This window comes from Ahaetulla prasina, chromosome 2 (genome assembly GCF_028640845.1).
Source record: "Ahaetulla prasina isolate Xishuangbanna chromosome 2, ASM2864084v1, whole genome shotgun sequence".
Taxonomy (NCBI): Eukaryota; Metazoa; Chordata; class Lepidosauria; order Squamata; family Colubridae; genus Ahaetulla; species Ahaetulla prasina.
In genome coordinates, this window is record NC_080540.1 from 46,746,942 (window position 1) to 46,760,144 (window position 13,203).

A 13,203-nucleotide genomic window follows, 5' to 3' on the forward strand; every position below is an offset into this window, starting at 1 on the left:
CTCTTTAGCCCCAGATTAAACTCTGCTATCTATTTTTGTCACATACATCCTGTTTATCCCACCTGGGGATCTTTTGTGACACAAACTCTTTATGGGATATAACACTGGCATTTCCAAGTGCAGGGCTAAAGTAAAGTGCATCAGGGATTAGTAAAGAAAAGACAACTAGGAGAAGTCTGTAAGGCCACCAAGAAAGCACAACAGTGGGGAATTATAACAAGGAGTATAGTCATGGGCAAAGGCAGTAATTCAGGTTGTCACTGACAACAGAGATTTTAAGAATGACCTTTTCTACTTAGGCATGCAGTTTGCAAACAATGTCCTCAAAGTATTTTGGCTGGGTTCACTGCGAGCATTTCTATATTCCATTATACCAGGGTTCCAAGAGAGCAGATTATATACAACGTTCCTATTTCCATCAGACTCTTCAATACTGACCTATTGACCTCTAGACATTTATTCTGGATGCAGGCTAACAGTGAAGTCCATAGTGAACAGGAATACAGTGAAAGGGAGTATTCACCCATCGTGAAGTTCACAGAAGACTTAAAAGACAAGAATATATTTATTGGCTAAATTTACCTCCTTTTCTTCTCTAGGAGTAAAAGGCACTTTACATGAGGATCTCCCTTCAATTTATGAGAGAGAGAGAGAGAGAGAGAGAGAGGGAGGGAGAGAGAGAGGGAGAGAGGGAGAGAGAGAGGGAGGGAGGGAAACTGGCCCAAGGCACTCAAAGATTTTCCATGATTGAGGGAAGACTCCCTAGTTCTAAAAAAATAATGTTATTATCTCTCTCTTAAAATAAGAAGAAAACATCTATTTAAAAAAAATCCTCATTCCATCCAGACATCTGCAGAAGAGCAGGATGACAGTGGGAGTTGTCATATGTTGGCAGGTCCATTGTGACTTCACCATGCAAATGCTTTGACATATGCAATTGGGTCAAACATTTAAAAAACCAAGTATATAACAGTGGTATTTATATATAGTATTATGTCATTTTGGTGTCATTGTGATTTGCTGCATCCAAGTATGATAAAGTCTTATTCTTCATAAATGTACAGTGATACTAACCACAGGATTTACTGTATTTTTATATTTTTCTCTCTTGAGCTGCTCTGAAAACAATGCTGTGGCATGACCTTGATGACAAATGGGATATATAGGCAGGTAGAAAAAAATAACAGATGCCATACATGATAGATTACTGTGTTCAGTCCCCTCTTGATAAAACATGCCGCAATTGTTAATGCCATCTTCTAGAGTACTTTTGGCAAATCTATATTTGTCTATTTTAATAAGGATAGTATCCTATTTGAGGATGCATTAGGATGCTACTGAGAGTTGTCAAGGCTTGTTGAGTATAATATGTTTATCGTACAGGATGACAGCTCAGGTCTGTTTGATCCAATCTTGATGGTCAATGGCATTGATAATAAGCCAACAGTTGTAAGAAATCAAAATCTTTGACTGTTCTACAGCTTTGAGAATTTCACTGTTTCTTCTTCTACCATCCATAGCCTATGTCTCTCTATCCTTGATTGGTTGGTTTTCTGTCATACTCCCTGTCTCCCAGCTCTAGAGAGTATTTGTAAATTGCAAGATGGTGAAGGAGGAAAAAAAAGAAGATTAGGCTCAATTTAGTAAACATTAGACTGGCAAATCCAACTCTAGTTAAAACATAAAGAATAATAAAAGAGGCTCAAAAATGTCAAGATGGTATCCATAATGGTGTGCAATCAAAGCTGTTTCTGTCTAGGGCTCTAATATGTGTTGAAAGATATTAAGCATGATTTTGCTGGAATAATAATAATAATAATAATAATAATAATAATAATAATAATAATAATAATAATAATAATAATAATAATAATAATAATAATAATAATAATAATAATAATTTAATTTCTATACTGCCCTTTTCCCGAAGGACTCAGGGTGGTTCACAGCCAGATAAAAACCAACAATAAATAGATACAATACAAATAAAAACCAATATTAAAAAACTTATTCAATTTGGCACCTAGTTAAAATACATTAAAACCATAAAACCCCATTAAAATTAAAACTAATAATAATAATTCTATGCCAGTCCTGCATGTGAAATTATTGGATGATAGTTTGCACACTCTGATAAGTTTCCTGTTTTGGAACTGGAATGTAGACTTATGTCTTCCAAATATATTTGTCAACATACCGGTAGCTTTTCTAGAACCTTTACCGATCTCCTATTGCTTGCCATATTTCAGTGGTAATTCCACCAGTTTCTGAAACCGTATGATTTGATAATAACTGTAGTACTGATTTAACTTCATCTTCTACTACTAGAGCTTTTTGTAAATGAGAGATGTCTTACAAGCTACTTTGAATGACACCTATTGTATAGTACTTCAGTACTGAACTTGAGTACTTCAATAAACAACTTGAGTCCTTTAGCATGCCAGTTTAAGATTGGAACCTCCTTCTGAGTTCAGAGATCTTTTGAAATATTTTTCTTATTTTTCTACGTCTGTTTCTATCCTCAATGTCTTTACTGATGTTGCTGTAATTGTCTCTCATAATAGCTCTCTGAAAAATCCAGAGAGTGGTTTGCCATTGCTTTCACCTATGCAGTATGAATTGATGCTTTTTCATTGTCACTAAAGTGATCATCCACTTCCAGAATTTTCCTATATTATTGTTGTTCAGTATAGGTTGCTTCCTTGCTTTAGTTGGGCTGCTGAGATGACCTTCACACCTTGGATCATCCTATTAGGAGCATGTACTCTTGGCATACACTCTTGATGTTCTATATTCCTTTGGGAATTCTACAGTCTAAGACAGGGGTCTCCAAGCTTGGCAACTTTAAGCCTGGTGGACATCAACTCCCAGAATTCCCCAGCCAGCAAAGCCAGCAAAGCCAGCTGGCTGGGGAATTCTGGGAGTTGACGTCCGCCAGGCTTAAAGTTGCCAAGCTTGGAAACCCCTGATCTAAGAAACATTCTTCCCAAGAGAATCATTTTTAAGAATAACAGTCTCTCTCTTAAACTGATAACTTAACGACCAGAGAAATTTTCTCTTTGCTTCAGAAGATTTTGAGTTTGAATTATTTTATTTGTTTCTTTGCTTGGAGTTATTGAAACTTAATTTGCTCATTCTAATTAACTAAAACATGTTTTTATTTGTAATGTCAGTTTTGCCTTTCTGAATCATTTTTCCTGAGCTATCAGTCAATAATACAGTGTAAAAGTCATTGAGGCAGGATTAAATAATTTGCAGGAGAACATTTTGTAGGGAACAATAAAAATATAAATATATACAATATTTTAATTAGTACTGACAAAGTTGATTGAATCTAAATATTAATGTCTACCAGCAAAATAAAATAAAAAATTCCATACTGTATTAAAGTAGGAATTGTCACAAAGCGCCAATTGATAAATTGATCGCTGTGAACTACTTCCGTCAAAGGCAAATAGCTGAACAAGGGGGAAAAAAAAGAAATATACTTCCATTATGTATTTGCTTATGTCCAGTGAAACAAATAAAAGAGTTAATATTTCACTCCAACAATATCAAGCATTTTTCAGGTCCTTAAAATCATTCAACATTTTCTCTGTCCTATCACCCTCACTTTTCATTTACCATGTAAGAGATGGACATTAGAGTTATTTTCTTATATTGCATGTATATGTTCTTGGCCTGAAATTATTTATGAACTATTTATATAGCACAAGGAATGGAAATTACATTTGATGAGAAAGCACATTGAGTGTAAAATATATCTGTATACTAAAACACTCATGTCTGTAATCTTTAACTGAATAAAACAATGCATCATAGAATAACAATTTTTGAACCAAGTTACCTTAAATGGGCTAACTTACAGAATGCATCCAAAATCCAGGACCCGTGAGTCTCATCGGACTGAAATTTAGTAAATTTGTGATTTATTCAGTGCTACTGTGCTGTTTGGGCTACCACCCAGATGTTCAGTAGATCACTTCTGCCCTCCAGAGGCCAGGTAAACCAGTTCCTCCTTCAGCTGTTGGAGATCAGGTAGATTAGCCCCACCCCAAACTAGTCTCATCATCAGCTACAATGGACAGTTAGCTGTGGCCAAATTGGCAGAAAGTTGGATGCTGTTTCTGCTCCCACTCCTTTTTTGGCCTTGGTGATTCTGTTTCCCTTTTCAGAAATTATCTTCGAAACAATGACCTAATATGGGTTGCCTAGTCTACATATATGCTACTAAAATTCTCATTGCCATGATTTTTAACGTAGACAAAACTATGCATCACAGCGCAACAATTTTTGAATCAAAGAACCTCAAATGAGTTAATATAAGGTGTCCAAAATCTGGGGGAAAAAAACTGAAGAATCTGTGGCTGCTTCAATATTACTGGCTGCTACAAGGCTGTTACTGAAGTCACATGATCTTCATTTTCAATGTTCAGTGACAGTTTCCCAGCCAGTCTTGCAATCCCCCACTCCAGGGGTGATATTCACTTACCTTCCCTACCGGTTTGCAAATGTGTGAATGCGCCCGTGTGCTCACTCCACTCACACACACCACCTTCCGCACATGCGCAAGTCCTCCTGCGCATGCACAGAGCCTTGAATATGTGCAAAAATGGGACATCATGACTTTCATGCGGGTGGACGGCGCATCCCTCAACTCCCCTACCGGTTCAGCCAAACTGGATAGAACCAGCTGAATACCACCATTCCCTCCCCTACATAGCAGCAGTAACTTACCTACCTTTTGGGAAAAGGAAGGGAAGGCCTTTCCTGACCCATGCCACCCCTTGCATACTTCCAATTCATTCTGCCCTCCTAAGTGCCTTGTCTGACCCATGTGAAACCTCCTGCACATCCATAAAATTCAACCTTAGCTATCCCACCCTCACACAATCTTTCTAACTCTCACAACACCACTCATGCACACTGAGCTATACCCCAGCGTACCACCACTCCAGTTCCCTTCCCCACCTGGCAGCACCCACTTACCTATCTGCCAGCCTTTGACCTACAACTTCTCCTGGTTTCCCCACTGATTTTCTCTGTTGCCACAGACAAAGTAAATGGAGAAACAGCAGGAATGGGAGGGAACGAAGGACAAAGGAAAGAAAATTTCTGATGCTCCCTGCCAGCTTCCCACAAGAAAACTCAGTGAGAAAGCTGGCAAGTTACTCCTTCTCCCATTGTTTTATTCCCACCCATGATCATTTGGTTTCTCTATTTAGGTAAGGAACTCTCTCTGAAATGTTGATCCAATGGGGCACAGATTGTCTAGTTTGTTTTAAAATTCAAAACAACCCAACTGAATAACCATCTATCAGGCAATCAGATCTTTCTGCAATTATGTGCTGTTTTGATTAATAAGCAGAGCTCTGACCACCTTCCAAAACAAAGCATAACACTAAATCTATTGATTAGCTAATACATTAGCACCAAGTGGCTTGCAGCTATTCCTTCACAATATCCTGGAATAGTACTCTGTCAGAAGCATTGTAAGAAAAATTAATAGCAGCTCTCTTCTGTCAAGTGTTAATTCATGCTTTGCTATGTTTTTACTCCAAAGAAAAATCTAGCAAAGCTTGTGCATAACATAGGAGCAGGATGTCTTAACAAGGGCCCCTTAAAACCTGATGTCAGCACTTTTTAAAAGGAATCATTAAGATAATTGCAATGCAACTCATTAGTTAGCACACCCAACTAATGGGTTCTCTATAATATATAAATGGAGACAACATATGGTTGAGTCATGTGCATTTTGCATAAAAATATGAATAAAATATGGTTCATTAAAGGGTGCAGCAAAAACAGATTACCTACAATAGTGCTTTATACCTTAGCTTTTCATCTTGTTTACTTTTTATTGTGTAGTGGGCTTCAGTAGACAAGGCCAGCATAGCTACAAGAAGCATTTATTGACTCAAAACTGGAATTGAGGAACAGGAGGCAAATGCCTTTAATTTATACTCTGGGCCCACAGGGTCTTAACCAATCATAATGCTTGAAAAGCTCGTGCAAATATGAATGTTCAAAGTTTATTTATTTATTTATTTATTTATTTATTTTGTCACAACATCATACAAAAAGATTATATAGTATATAAACATATAAACATATATATGAGTAAATGTTAGGAGGTATAGGCATATATATATATATATATATATATATATATATATATATATATATATATATATATATATATATATATATATATATATATATATATATATATATATATATATATATATATATATATATATGAAGAAGAAAAGAAAAACAATAGTACAGGAACGGTAGGCACGTCTGTGCGCTTATGCACGCCCCTTATGGTCCTCTTAGGAATGGGGTGAGGTCAATAGTAGAAAGTTTTTGGTTAAAGCTTTTAGGATTATGGGAAGAGACCACAGAATCAGGTAAAGTATTCCAAGCACTGATGATTCTGTTGCAGAAGTCATATTTTCTGCAATCTAGATTAAAGCGGTTTACATTAAGTTTAAATCTATTGGTTGCCCTTGTATTATTGCAATTAAAGCTGAAGTAGTCTTTGACAGGAAGGACATTACAATAGATGATTCTGTGAGTTAAACTTAGGTCTTGTCGAAGGCGACGGAGTTCCAAGTTTTCTAAGCCTAGGATTTCAAGTCTGGTGGGATAAGGTATTTTGTTGTTTTCAGAGGAATGGAGAACTCTTCTTGTAAAATATTTCTGGACACGTTCAATTGTATTGATGTCAGAGATGTGGTGAGGGTTCCAAACAGGTGAGCTGTATAAGTTTCCCTCCAAAACAGTTGGAGCTAACAGTGAGGGTCATCTAAAGTTTAGTTTCACTTTAGCAGGGCTTAACACAACTATATACATTCAATACCTAACACTTTTATACTCAAGGTATGTTTCAGGTGAAGGTCGGTGGTTGGGAAAAGGAAGTGGGAAGAAACTATAATGTTTAGTGCTTCCCTTATCTGAGACAAAATAGGTACTTTATTATAAATCTATCCATTATTAGTATAGGCAAACTAATTATTGAGGGAGAGAAAAGTTGTACAGATATTTTATATGGTAAACCTGTGAATTAAGGATTGTGTTAATTCTTAAACACCTACTTGAAAGAAAATTCTACGGTTAACCTGGTGACAGCTTATGTTTTTACAATTTTATCAGTCTGAACACAACAGAACCACTGAATGTCAGGAGAAAAAATAATATTTATTTGGTGTCATATAAAGTGTTTCAGTAAATGAAGCATAACAAAAATTAATTTTTCTAAAGCTTTCAAATTATCAAAGAATTTGTAGTTATTTTTCAAAATAAGTAAATGTTTATAGAATCCCACCATGTATCAGCTACCCAATATGGTAAAAACAATTTTTTTTTAAAAAAAAGTCAAGCATTCAAACTAAGATGTTGCTTTTGTTTGTCCTTATACTAGAATGACTTCCAAGAATGCTAATTTTGTTGAAAAATATTACATATGTCATTTAAGCCTCTTTCTGTCCTAAGATGAAATGCCCTGATTTTCCATCATCATTTTAACCAAAGTACATGTTTATGCAATTAATTTATCATATTATATATTCTATATATATTTTTCTAGTAAAGGCATACATGTACCCATTTTTATTAGAAAATGAGATCATATTCAGAAACTATGACTTTTCAAACTATAAGTGTACAAAAGTAAATGTAATTGAAATAATGTTCTTTCCCAAAGGCCTAGGAAGAAAGATTAAGTAGACTTTCTTGAAAAATAAGAACGAACTTACAGAACAGTGAATGTAGGTAGAGGTCTATTATAATTAGCTAGATGGGATAATGTGAAAAGTGGCGAAGAAGATTCTTTCACAATCTGGTATATTTTGCAGAGAAGCCAAATGCTTGATCTCCAGACTTCTAAATTGCTGAGGAGCAGGAATTATTCCCTTTAATGGTATTCCTCACCAGAATACTCATGGTGAGAAACATCTTCTTGCTGCAAGGCTGAAAATGAAAATAATAATAATAATCCTGTTTTCCTACTGTTTCAAAAGAGAGAAAAAGAAATTGTGGTTTCCTTCCAATCACCTCTCTTTCCAATCAGATGCAATTCCTTCTGTTTTTATGCATCCCTCTTATTCACAGAGACCAGCAATGGAAAATTATTTCTGCAATTAGCACAACTTTGGTTTTGTATGGTAATTTTCTTTCAATGTGCTGACTATTTAAGAGCTTCTCTTTGAACAGAAGTGATCAATTGGTTCAATGGAGATTAATATAAGAAAGGAACATCCTTAAGTTGATTAGAGGAGCAGGGACATTGACTAACGTTTTCCATCCTAATGATGGACAAAAGGTAATGGATGCTTTGAATGTGCTGAAACTGAACCATGATTCACAAAGCTCCAAACCATGGCTGATTAATGTCTTAGAATTTTAGACATCTCTTTCCCTTTTCTTTCTGTATTACCCACCTTTGTCACATTGTGACCTTATTATGAACATGTGCATTTGTTTAGCACTTTTAAGAAGATAAAACCTAGTTGGCTTGATGAATGTCAGGTTTATGCATATGTTGGTCTCTGACAATAACAATTTGATTCAAGTAAAATATAGCTCCTATAGAATAATGGTTACTATTTTCTCATATATTTATTCTCCATGTTGGCTAATATTGTTTTATATTCAATTATTTTATAACCATCTCTCTTCTTCAAGAGTTCAGTTCAGCTTATGCAGAATCTCAACAACAACCCCACAAAATCAACTGTGCTGAGAGAGAGTGATTATCCCAAAGATACTCAGAGAGTTTTCATAAATTTCCAGATTCCCTAGGTTGCCCAAATCACTTGAATTTTCAGCAAATGATACCAGTCATGAAATGTCACTTGACTGATAAGGCTCCAAATGTAGCTTATTTAGCTTATTTAGAGCACATTTCTCTCTTTCCATTTTAAGTAATAAAGGATACACAACTTCTTTTCGAAAGCAAAATGGTTTGTCAAAATATAACCATATTGGCCACATGTGATTGGAACTGTGTGTATTTCCATGTACACATGACATTTCCATGTATTTCAAAGCTCAAAATTGTAACAGAGAAGCAATGCAATTTACCATTCATTAGTATGTCATTTGAAAGTATCTTCCTTATCCAGAGATAATTCCCACATTTGCAATTTACCACTAAAGCATTGGGCTAGAAACACCGAAAGCTGGCATGTGGGGCCACTCAAAAATGCTAAATTATATCTTGCAAATTGGCAGTTAAGCAAATTGGGCAGAATTATATCTAGGCTTCTACATTTTCCAGACAGAAGTGGTTTTTAATTAAAAGCAGTCTGACTGCATGGTGTCCACCTGTGTCATGCCCTTTTCATTCAGAGAAGCCCCCTTGAGTTACTCTTCATTTACGCCAGCATAATCAATTTTGTAATCAGACATGCTCTCTTTCCCAGCCAATTGGATTTTCTCCTTTTTTTCAAGGTATTTGGCTTCCAAGATGAACAAGCCAGAGTGCTTTATACAGTACAGGTGAAAAGGGGACCGCTAATTAAGGCTTATTAGTCACTGTCACTCCTTTCTGAACTAAAGCAGGTGATGTTCAAACAATTCATCTTATTCACACCGGAGGTCACAATTCAAGCTACTGAACTCATCAGAATAAACACCCATAATCACTCTTTATCTACTTCATCACCATTCAAGCTATATTTTGTCCCTACTTGCCTGTCCAACACTGCCACTCTGAAAGCATTACATGAATTCCTTTCTGAGCACCACATCACATACATCTTAGTTGAGGGGCATTTTTGTCAAGCCAGACAAGTTCTGGAAATTTATGATCTCTCATATTTCTGCCTAGTAGCCTATCAAGCCAGCTCTTTCAGGCTTAGCAGAATGTTTTCCCAGAGAGAATTTGCAATTGACATTCTCTCAAGAGGTAGCAATTAGATCACTGGAATTAATAGGACAGGTTCAAACTTGAATCATTTTAAACCTAATTCAATATAACAAAAAGTGCATAATAGTAGATTAATTAAGCTAGGATTTACTACCAGGTAGCCAGGACTCCCTTATATTTTTTTTCCCCAAGAAAAATCAGGTAGAATTTTCTTTCCAAACTGAAACATTGTGCTAGGAGCAGAAGTTAAAACCACATATTTAGTGCCAAGGCAATTATTATGAAACAGAAGAGGATGAGTTCAGTCCCCTGTATTCTAGTTTTTAAAAAGGTTGTGTTGCAAAGATCAGGAAAAGTTTTACATGGATCAGACATTTTCTCTGCACCTGAATTACTAATGTATTGATAAAAAAATCAGTGCATTTCTCATCATCTTTATATCTATGTTTTTAAAAGTGAACCTTCCAATATTTCTCTTAATCCCCTTGACATATTTTACTAATGCCCAGTGAAAGCATATTTGCTCAAAATTAAATACTAATTTTATATTCAATTTTTGCTTAATAATGCTTAAGGAGTAGTCTCAGATAGACAGATATTATTCGTCTTGATTTATAAGGATACATGTGTGTGTGTGTGTGTGTGTATATACTGTGATATTGATTGTTTCCTGATTGCTTATTTGTACCCTATGACTATCAATAAGGGTTGTACCTTATGATTCTTGATGATTGTATCTTTTCTTTTATGTACACTGAGAGCATATGCACCAAAGACAAATTCTTGGCCAATAAAGAATTCCTATTCTATTCTATTCTATTCTATTCTATTCTATTCTATTCTATTCTATTCTATTCTATTCTATTCTATATATGTATATATGTGATTTATAGTTCTTTTATAGCTGAAATACAGATAAATTTCCTTTTACTAGGAATGCTGCTCTTGGAGAAAAAAAATCTTAATCCAAGTCATGTGTATATAGATTGTGCACATAATAGGAGACATAGCATCAGCATAATTGTGTGAATAGCAACATAAATACTAAAGTTATTCAGATTTATTTCATTCATCCAGCAATATTTATAATAAATCACTATATATCATTTGCTTCCAAAAGTATTAAAATATTATAAACCTGAATACTCTGAAGTAATCAATTGGGTTTATATCTTTAAGGTTTTTTTAGGCATCCTTAAGTTTCCCCCCACCCCCATATGCTATCCTGGAGATACTTGTCTCCCAGGCATAACCAAATGGAAAGTAAGCTGCTTTGCGAAATCTTCCTCTTCCATCCCTCATTTCAGCTTTGGTCCTTGCTTTGGCTACAGCAACAGTCAAGCTGCAGTTAACTTAGCCTCTGCTTGTAGATCCTCATAATTGCTTCCCTTCCCACCCATGCCAAAAAAATGAATGGCTGTAGCTTCTCTTTGGTGGGCTCATTTTTTTTAAGGTCAAAGAAACAGCTAGCATTTCATAACTCCACTACTGAGCCTGTTAAATAAAAACCTACAGTGGCATAGTCTTTCACAATAGGCAACTCAGCACTTCCATATAAAATAACTATTGAAAGCAGAGAGTGGGAATTGGAAAAAGTGGGGTGCCTACTCTCGGACACACACAAGCCAACCGCTATCGAGGTAGTTCTATAGGAATGAATGAAGTGTGGTAGGTGGACCAGATTGTGCTACTTGTGCAAGCAGAGAGAAAATTTATTTATGTTAATTTAGATAAAACATATGATAACATGATTAGGTTTCTATGTGTGTTTGTGAGTATGGAGTTGAAAGTTAATTGTGAAAGGGCAGCATATTATGAAATAAAGCATGTTGGTTGTCATCATTAAAGCCCCTTCATAGTTTGGGACCTGGTTATCTGAGGGATCGACAAAGAAGGCAAAGGATGTTGCAGGTCCCATCCTAAGAAGGCACATCTGGCAGGACACAGAAGAAGGGCCTGTCTGTGGTGGCTCCCTCCCTTTGGACTATTAACCCTTCAGAAATTAGATTGGCACCTACTTTGAGACTCTCTTGTAAGGCTCCAAAGACTTGCTTTTGCCAGCAAATCTGGGGAACCCAGAGTGGGATAGGTGGAGCCTCTCACATATCATTTGATTATATGTTGTCACCAGGGTGGGTGATGGGGATTATTGTTGTTGTTTTCATTTTTCTATACTGTGTTTTTATTGCTTGTAAACTGCCTAGAGTCACTGTGAGAGAATAGGTAGCTATATAAATAGCCAATAAGCAGACAAATGAGGACCAAATGAACAAATCAAATAGCTGATAAACTAGTGGTTGGATGCATTTATGAGTTCCATAAAAAGCAAGTTAAAAATAATGTATAAAGTGGTTTATGTCTGTGGCAGAAGAAAGACTGGCTTGGAGGAATAAAAGTATGGGAGAAGTATAGTAAGTAGTGTTGTGTCTGTGGAGCTGCTGAAGGAGTATTGAGCATGCTCACACGATGCAATCTGATTGGTTTATTTCCTCATCCTTTCAGGTGGGAAAATTATGGCTTTGCTATTGGTTGTTGTTTTAAACAGCTCAGGATTTTAAGAGCTGTCAACTCTTTTTCTAGGGTTGATTCTGTTCTGGAGTTGCCTTGTTGTCAATAAATGGTTCATGTTACAAGCCATCTCCTCATTCATGTTGATCCTCATTGAGATTATAATAAGTAGCATTAACATACACTGAATCTAGCTGTCCTTCCTTCCTTCTTTCCTTTCTTTCTTTTTTCAAATTTCTTAATTCCTCTGTACTTTGTATGTTTATCCCATACTTGATAGATGATGGACATGCTTATTGGCTCTTAGTTGAGCAGGGATTTTTTTTACTAACAGTATCCCATATGCAAGATTTGTATTCTTAAATGGCTTTTTGGATGCAGCCTCATTTACCGTAAGATATCTCACCAATTTCTCTTACATATTCCCTCTCACATAAATTGAGTCTTTTGAAAAGCAGGGTGTAAAACAGAAGTATTAATCTTCAGAGCTAGACAAGTCAAGGAAGGAATAGTTTTATCTTTTTCAGATATGGTTGGGACAGAGGGGGATTGTTCGGGAAAGCAATTAATGATTTGGTATAAAAGGATCAAAATAGAGGACACAATGCATCTATTAATTCATCATCCTGGTTTTAAAATTATAAATTATCTTAGCAATACAGTATGGGCTGAAATATATATGTATTTATATTATAGGGATGGGAAGCCAGTTTGCGTAATGGTTAAGGTAACAGGTTACAAATCAGGATGCCATGAGTTCTGCTCCTGTCTTTAGTTCAATGATAGCTGGATGACTTTGGGCCAGTCACTCTCTCAGCCCT